Raw genomic sequence first — 9,075 nt, 5'->3', positions numbered from 1 at the left:
TTGTTGAAATTGCTTATCAGTTTAAGGAGATTTTGGGCTGAGACAATGGGATTTTCTAAATATACAATCATGTCATCTGCAAAGAGGGACAATTTGACTTCTTCTTTTCCTAACTGAATACCCTTGATTTCTTTCTCTTGCCTGATTGCCCTAGCCAGAACTTCCAACACTATGTTGAATAGGAGTGGTGAGAGAGGGCATCCCTGTCTTGTGCCAGTTTTCAAAGGGAATTTTTCCAGTTTGTGCCCATTCAGTATGATATTGGCTGTGGGTTTGTCATAAATAGCTCTTATTATTTGGAGGTACGTTCCATCAATACCGAATTTATTGCGCGTTTTTAGCATGAAGGGCTGTTGAATTTTGTCAAAAGCCTTTTCTGCATCTATTGAGATAATCATGTGGTTCTTGTCTTTGGTTCTGTTTATATGCTGGATTATGTTTATTGATTTGCGAATGTTGAACCAGCCTTGCATCCCAGGGATGAAGCCCACTTGGTCATGGTGGATAAGCTTTTTGATGTGCTGCTGAATCCGGTTTGCCAGTATTTTATTGAGGATTTTTGCATCGATGTTCATCAGGGATATTGGTCTAAAATTCTCTTTTTTTGTTGTGTCTCTGCCAGGCTTTGGTATCAGGATGATGTTGGCCTCATAAAATGAGTTAGGGAGGATTCCCTCTTTTTCTATTGATTGGAATAGTTTCCGAAGGAATGGTACCAACTCCTCCTTGTACCTCTGGTAGAATTCAGCTGTGAATCCATCTGGTCCTGGACTTTTTTTGATTGTTAGGCTATTAATTATTGCCTCAATTTCAGAGCCTGCTATTGGTCTATTCAGGGATTCAACTTCTTCCTGGTTTAGTCTTGGAAGAGTGTAAGTGTCCAGGAAATTATCCACTTCTTCTAGATTTTCTAGTTTGTTTGCGTAGAGGTGTTTAGAGTATTCTCTGATGGTAGTTTGTATTTCTGTGGGGTCAGTGGTGATATCCCCTTTATCATTTTTTATTGCGTCTATTTGATTCTTCTCTCTTTTCTTCTTTATTAGTCTTGCTAGCGGTCTGTCAATTTTGTTGATCTTTTCAAAAAAACCAACTCCAGGATTCATTGATTTTTTGGAGGGTTTTTTGTGTCTCTATCTCCTTCAGTTCTGCTCTGATCTTAGTTATTTCTTGCCTTCTGCTAGGTTTTGAATGTGTTTGCTCTTGCTTCTCTAGTTCTTTTAATTGTGATGTTAGAGTGTCAATTTTAGATCTTTTCTGCTTTCTCTTGTGGGCATGTAGTGCTATAAATTTCCCTCTACACACTGCTTTAAATGTGTCCCAGTGATTCTGGTATTTTGTATCTTTGTTCTCATTGGTTTCAAAGAACATCTTTATTTCTGCCTTCATTTCGTTATGTACCCAGTAGTCATTCAGGAGCAGGTTGTTCAGTTTCCATGTAGTTGAGCGGTTTGGATTGAGTTTCTTAGTCCTGAGTTCTAGTTTGATTGCACTGTGGTCTGAGAGACACTTTGTTATAATTTCTGTTCTTGCACATTTGCTGAGGAGTGCTTTACTTCCAATTATGTGGTCAGTTTTGGAATAAGTGTATGTGGTGCTGAGAAGAATGTATATTCTGTTGATTTGGGGTGGAGAGTTCTATAGATGTCTATTAAGTCTGCTTGCTGCAGAGATGAGTTCAATTCCTGCATATCCTTGTTAACTTTCTGTCTCGTTGATCTGTCTAATGTTGACAGTGGAGTGTTGAAGTCTCCCATTATTATTGTATGGGGGTCTAAGTCTCTTTGTAAGTCTCTAAGGACTTGCTTTATGAATCTGGGTGCTCCTGTATTGGGTACATATATATTTAGGAGAGTTAGCTCTTCCTGTTGAATTGATCCTTTTACCATTATGTAATGGCCTTCTTTGTCTCTTTTGATCTTTGATGGTTTAAAGTCTGTTTTATCAGAGACTAGGATTGCAACCCCTGCTTTTTTTTGTTCTCCATTTGCTTGGTAGATCTTCCTCCATCCCTTTATTTTGAGCCTATGTATGTCTCTGCATGAGAGATGGGTCTCCTGAATACAGCAGACTGATGGGTCTTGACTCTTTATCCAGTTTGCCAGTCTGTGTCTTTTAATTGGAGCATTTAGTCCATTTACATTTAAGGTTAAGATTGTTATGTGTGAAGTTGATCCTGCCATTATGATATTAACTGGTTATTTTGCTCGTTAGTTGATGCAGTTTCTTCCTAGCCTAAATGGCCATTACTTGTTAATTACAATGACCAATTCATGGTCAATCTTGTTTCATCTATATCCTCAGCCATTCTTCCTTCTCTTGAATTAATTTGAAGCAAGTCTCAGATGTGATGAAAATTTTTTAAATAAATGGATTAAGCTGAATTACAATTATGGTGAAAAACAAAGACCATTAGATGTACAAAAAGTTAAAAGTACATATATTTATTTTAAAATGCATGTATTTCACGCTAATATGCAGTTGAATATGTATACTGTTTCCCTTCCTTAGAATTTTAGTTAATTGGGGATAATTATCACTTGTCAATCTAATATAACTCTTTATCATTATTAACTTTATCCCAGCTGCTTATTAATAACATTAGTTGAGAAATATATTATAAGAAAACTTTTGCCCTTCTGGAGGTCCTTCTCATCGATATACATATATAATTTTTAAAAGTGAATTATGCAAACTCTGAATATAATTTTTAACTGAGCTTTTTTTTTTTTTTTTTTTTTTTTTTTAACATTTTAAAACTGACTCCCTTGGCCACATGTGGTAGCTCATGCCTGTAATCCCAGCACTTTGAGCGGGGTCAAGGCAGGGCGGATTACTTGAGGTCAGGAGTTCCCAACCAGCCTGGCCAACATGGTGAAATCCTGTTTCTTGTAAAAGTACAAAAATTAGCCGTGGGCTGGTGGCACCCGTTTGTAATCCCAGCTACTCTAGAGAGTGAGGCATGAGAATCACTTGAACCTGGGAGGTCGAGGTTGCAGTGAGCTAAGATCATACCTCTGCATTCCGGCCTGAGTGACAGAGTGAGACTCGGTCTCAAAAACAAACACCCCTAAAACTGATAACTCAATATCTGTTAATATAAGAGACATGTACAAATATGACAGAATAAATATGTGGTATTTATTCCACAAGATGGCTTCACATTCTTAAACACTTCTTCCAATAAGAAGTGGGGTCTGTGACCTCTACTTCTGAATGTGTTGAGGGCTCCATGACTAATTAACTAAAAAGAATACAGAGAATGTAACACAGATTCTGGGCTGATTCCACATGGTATTGGCATCTTCTACTTTCTGTCTCTTAGAATACTAGCTCTTGCAATTCAATCACTATCTTGTGAGGAAGTTCAAGCAGCCTCATGAAGGGGCCGATGTGAAGGGGAACCCAATCACTGTACTGGCCTCAGCTGAGATTCCAGCTGGGCTGACTGCACCAAATTACCTACAATGTGAATGAATTATCTCCTTAAATCCAAGTAGAGACACTACATCCCAGAATGAGTAAAGCAGAGATGAATGCTCTTAAACTGAAGATTCAGAAGCAAAATAATTGATTTCTATTGTCTTAAGCTACTAAGTGTTGTTTGTATATTTGAAGCCACTAAGTATTGCATAATCGTAGAGGAATAAATCTCCATATAATTTACTTAAGATTATAGATATTTTTTAGTGCAGAGCTCTCTCTGATGTTCACTCTTTATTCTCAATTTCCATGGTCAGTAGAACATAAAAATGCTTGTTGAATGATCTATATCTTCCTTGAGGCATCCACTATTCAAAATACCTTATTCTTTTTCCTGTATAGCCTGTATTTCTCTTGCCTTAGTGTTTAACAAAAGTCATAATTTGTGTTTGTTATATTTTCAAACTCATATAATCTGGTGTCAAGCTCTCCTCTACACAGAATATACAATATTTGAAAATAAAAATCATGTTTTTCATTTCTTGAAGGATAGTATGTGTCACATAATCAATCTTTATTCTTGAATGAATGAATGATTTAACCACTGCCTTTCTTAAGGCTCTTATTTGATGAGTCTATAAAGCTTTCTTCCTACCTAAATATAGCTAACTGTCATAACTTTATGAACTCTAATCTGTGTTTTTCAAATACAATCACTTACAAGTAGATTATAATGAAAATGATTCATTTTTGTACAAATGATATATATTGAAATAAAAACTAGCAGGGTACCTGTGGGACAGAGCTTCCTTTCCTGAGGAAAATAATACAGATCAATCCTATATTTCAGTGTTTTCTAGGAAAAACTGTATAAGCAGATGAGTTCAGGAAAGATATAACTTCCAATTTTTATCTCCCTAGTTGCTTCCACATAACTACCAGTAGCTAGGAGCTAATAGCCTGAAATAAAAAATAGTATATATGGTAGGGTCCAGACAGGACATTTGAGAGAACTTCATTATTTTAACAGAGCATTTTATATATAATATATATTATTATATATAATATTATAAAATAATTATATATAAAATGCCACTGTAGGAACAAACTGCCACTGTCAGGGTAAGAAATGTTGCTGGTTTTCACAGAAAATAGATTGTTTTTTCTTTCTCTTCTAACATTTAGATTTCCTTCAAGTGCTCTTTCATGAGTCTAAAGGAGCATGCTAGAGAAGTAGAAATGTGTTTTACAGCACCCCAGCCCTAGATTCACCTCATGCAACAGAGTAGAGAAGGGATGTTTTGAAGCTGAGGGAAAAGAGCTTAAAAAACAAGCCAAATGACATATACACCATGGAATACTATGCAGCCATAAAAAAGGATGAGTTCATGTCCCTTGCAGGGACATGGATGCAGCTGGAAACCATCATTCTCAGCAAACTATCGCAAGAACAGAAAACTAAACACCACATGTTCTCACTCATAGGTGGGAATTAAACAATGAGATCACTTGGACACAGGAAAGGGAACATCCCACACCAGGGCCTATTGTGGGGAGAGGGGAGGGGGGAGGGATAGCATTAGGAGATATACCTAATGTAAATGACGAGTTAATGGGTGCAGCATACCAACATGGCACATGTACACATATGTAATAAATCTGCATGTTGTACACATGTACCCTAGAACTTAAAGTATAATAATAATAATAATAAAAAGCCAAATGGACACATGCACACGTATGTTTATTGCAACACTATTCACAATAGCAAAGACTTGGAACCATCCCAAATGTTCATCAGAGATAGACTGCATTAAGGAAATGTGGCACATATACAACATGGAATACTATCCAGCCATAAAAAAGGATGAGTTCATGTCCTTTGTAGGGACATGGATGAAGCTGGAAACCATCATTCTCAGCAAACTATCACAAGGACAGAAAAGCAAACACTCCTCTCACTCATAGGTGGGAACTGAGCAATGAGAACATCTGGAATCAGGATGGGGAACAGCACACACCGAGGCCTGTCATGGGGTGGGGGGATAGGGGAGTGATAGCATTAGGAGATATACCTACTGTAAATGATGAGTTAACAGGTGCAGCACACCAACATGTCACACGTATACATATATAACAAACCTGCACGTTGTGCACATGTACCCTAGAACTTAAAGTATAAGAAAATAAATAAATAAATAAATAAATAAATAAATAAATAAATAAAACAAATCAAATGGGTTAGTAATAAAAATCATGACATCATTTTGTCCTCTTTACATTTTCATTTAGCAGGGTCTCATTCTACATTTCTAGTCATTTAATGCCCCTCTTTCAGAAGAAGCATTCTCATACAGGAAGCGAGTTGAATATTATTTTCCCATAAACAAAGAAATAAATCTGAATTACAGATTTAATGAGTAATTATTCAGTTATTCTATCTAGATTTGGCAAAATTCAATAAGCTTGGAGTAAATTAATAAGAGATTTGGATGCACAAATACAAATGAAACCACCTTTGCGAAAATTGTCACAGAAAATTACGTGAAAGAGACTCCATCTTGCTTCTAACCTCCAAGCTGTCCTTATCCATTCCTGGGCATAGATCAAACTAACTTTGGGAGGAACTTAGTTTGTAGTTTAATTTTGAAACAAGAACAATAACAGCCCTTTCTTGTCTGGGAACTAGGCTGCGTTTTCAGGACTAACAAATTAGACACAAAATTGTGGTTTAGGAGTAACTACTGTAAAACTTGAAGTGAGTTTTTGAAATATTTTGCAGATTGCATTCTGATGTACCAGCTGATGCCACCCCAACTGATAAACTGGCTCATCTGGTCTTGTGACTCCCACCCAGGAACTGACTAACTGCAAAAGACAGCTTCAACTCCCTATGATTTTATCTCTGACTCAATAATCACCACTCCCCACTTTCTGTCCCCCTGCCACCCAAATTATCCTTAAAAACCCTGATTCCCAAATTTTGGGGAGATTGATTTGAGGTACAACTCTATCTCCCATGTGGTATGTCTAGTCTCTCATCAATTAAAGTCTTTCTTTACTTCAATGTTGTGGTCTTTATTTGTGCAGCAGACAGGAGGAACCTATTGGGTGGGTACACAGGCAGAATTATAGTTTTATGTGTATATGTTTTGTCTTGGAAGAACTTGTGGCTAGAGTTTCCCCAAAAGCAGTAGCAGGGGAATTTCCACAAGAGAGTGACCCAAATTGTCCTGAAATGGGGTCAATTTGGATTGCAAAGAAAAACACATTCAACACCAGGGTAACCAATCAAAGCATTTATTAAGGGAACTACTTACAGAGTGCTGCAGCATTTCCTTGGGCAGACAACAAGTAAAAGAGATGTTCAACCTAGGGCATGTCTGCAACAAGGGTGTCAGGACAGGGAGTTTATATGAGAGTTTAAGGAATTTGGCTTAGGGCTGGGCTAGTTTCTTTCAGTGTTTTGGGAAACTACCTAAACACTTTACTCAGAGCCCAGGAATGTTCAAGACACTCTTTGTTTCTAGGTCAGGACAAGAGAAAAAGTCAGGGGACCCGGGAGATCCTACAACATGTGTGCTTATTTGCAATAGCTTACAATTACAGGTGGAGAAGCAATGCATAAAAAAGACAAAGGTAAAAAGTGAAATATATAAATAAAACCGTGATCAAGTAGGAATAAGAAGCAGATACAAGCAAGAAAAATGCATATTAACAGATAAGTTAAAAGGAAAACAAGAAACCCTGTGCATAATTGATTTGTAATCTAAGCGCAAAACATATCCTTAGCCTAATGTAAATATATTTTTTAAAGTGAGAAGGTCTGAAAAAAGTATAATCACTCTAACTTCTTCAGGATATGTTTGATATTCTACTTCTATTTCTCTATTCCCAGAAGCTCAGTCAACTGTTTGTACTTAGAGGGTTGTAGCTTTGCATTCCTTCAATTTGGGCATGTATAGGTAAAGGCATATCTTTAGCATTTTTGCTTTACAGCAAAAATCATATTACTGGTTTAGTGAAAGTTGTGTTTATTTACTTACAGAATTTTTCTCAGTGTAAGAATGCAGTAGATTTGTAAATCCATTAGATATTAGGAAGTTATTTAAAAAATGAGAAAGACTAGAGCTGAGTATAGTGTAATTTCTACAAACATGTGCCACAAATGAACAGTCTACTCTCTTATTCATCTGTCTATCATCTACCTATCGTCTGTCTATCTATCTATCTATCTATCTATCTATCTATCTATCTATCTATCTATCTATCTATCTATCTATCTATCTCTACCTTCCCTATCTTCCTACCTATAGCCATCTTTATTCTTATATCAATTAAATTTATGTACAATAACTCTTCATGTACTTTGCGGATTTTTCTGTAATTATAATGAACTCTCATAAATTCAGAAAATAATTATTTGCATTTCCTAATTAAATTTTCTAGGAAATTGATCATACGGTACAGCATAGTCCTTAGATGCTGCTTATTCTGGTCTCGACTGGCTTGGGGAATGAGTTTGACTGGCAGGTAGTGCTAAAGAAACCTAGGTTTAAAGCAGCACATAATCTGCTTTGTAACATAACTCACTGTTTCTATTATCACCCATGAGTTTAGTTTGTCATTTCAAAAAATTGTTACTATCCTTACTAATGTTTTTCTTATTGTACATTAATACCTTTCTTTATCTTATTTTTCCACCTACACATATTAAAATAATAATAATAAATTTGTCTCTAACTTAGTTATTTTTGTGGGTCATATATGCTTTGGAGTCTAGTGTCTGCCCCAAATGTGTAAAACAAGCACAGTATCCCTTCTCTACTACATATTATAATTTTAGTCTATAAAGCAATTGTGGTTTGAGTATGTCCATTTAAAAATTCAGGTATTGTCAATGTGATCGCATTAAGAAGTGGGATGTTGAATGGTAATTAGACCAGGAGGGCTTCTCCCTTGTGAATGGGTTGAAGGCTCTTATTGGAGAGGCTACAGGCCACATTCAGTTAGCTTACCATTCTGCCTTCCTTGGAAGCAGATATCAGCCCTTACCAGACAACATAACCTACTGGTACCTTGATCTTGGACTTTTCAGCCTTCACTCCATGAAAAATACATTTCTGCTCTTTATGAATTACCCAGTCTCAGGTGTTCTGTTATAGTGCCCAAAACAGATTCAAACAGCACCCAAATACTGTTTATGTTCTTTTGTGTTCAATTGTCATGGTACTTTGACAAAAGAGAGTAATTATTGTATCAGAAAAGTAGTCTTTTTCAACTTTCATATTTAGCCAATAGAAGTCCCCAACTTTATACAGCAGGAATTCAAATAGCATTATTTCATTCAATGTCATTTTGTTATAACATTGATGAGGAAATAATTAATTTCTGGCTGGGGCTACTGTCTGAATAGAGTGTCCACATTCTCCCCATGTCTACATGGGCTTTTCGAGGTGCTCCAGTTTCCTCTTACATCCCAAGATACACACATTAGGTGAATTTGTGTGTCTAGATTGTCCCACTGACTGCCTGTATCTGTACGTGTGAGTGCACCCCAAGATGAGTCAGTATCTGATCCAGAGCTGGTGCCCGCCTTGTACCCCAAGCTGCCTAGATGAACTTAGGCGACCCTCAACCCTGAACTGTAATAAT

The sequence above is a fragment of the Theropithecus gelada genome, chromosome 17 (genome assembly GCF_003255815.1).
Source record: "Theropithecus gelada isolate Dixy chromosome 17, Tgel_1.0, whole genome shotgun sequence".
In the NCBI taxonomy this organism is placed as follows: domain Eukaryota; kingdom Metazoa; phylum Chordata; class Mammalia; order Primates; family Cercopithecidae; genus Theropithecus; species Theropithecus gelada.
The sequence above is the reverse complement of the archived record's forward strand: the minus strand, read 5'-3'. Positions refer to the sequence as shown.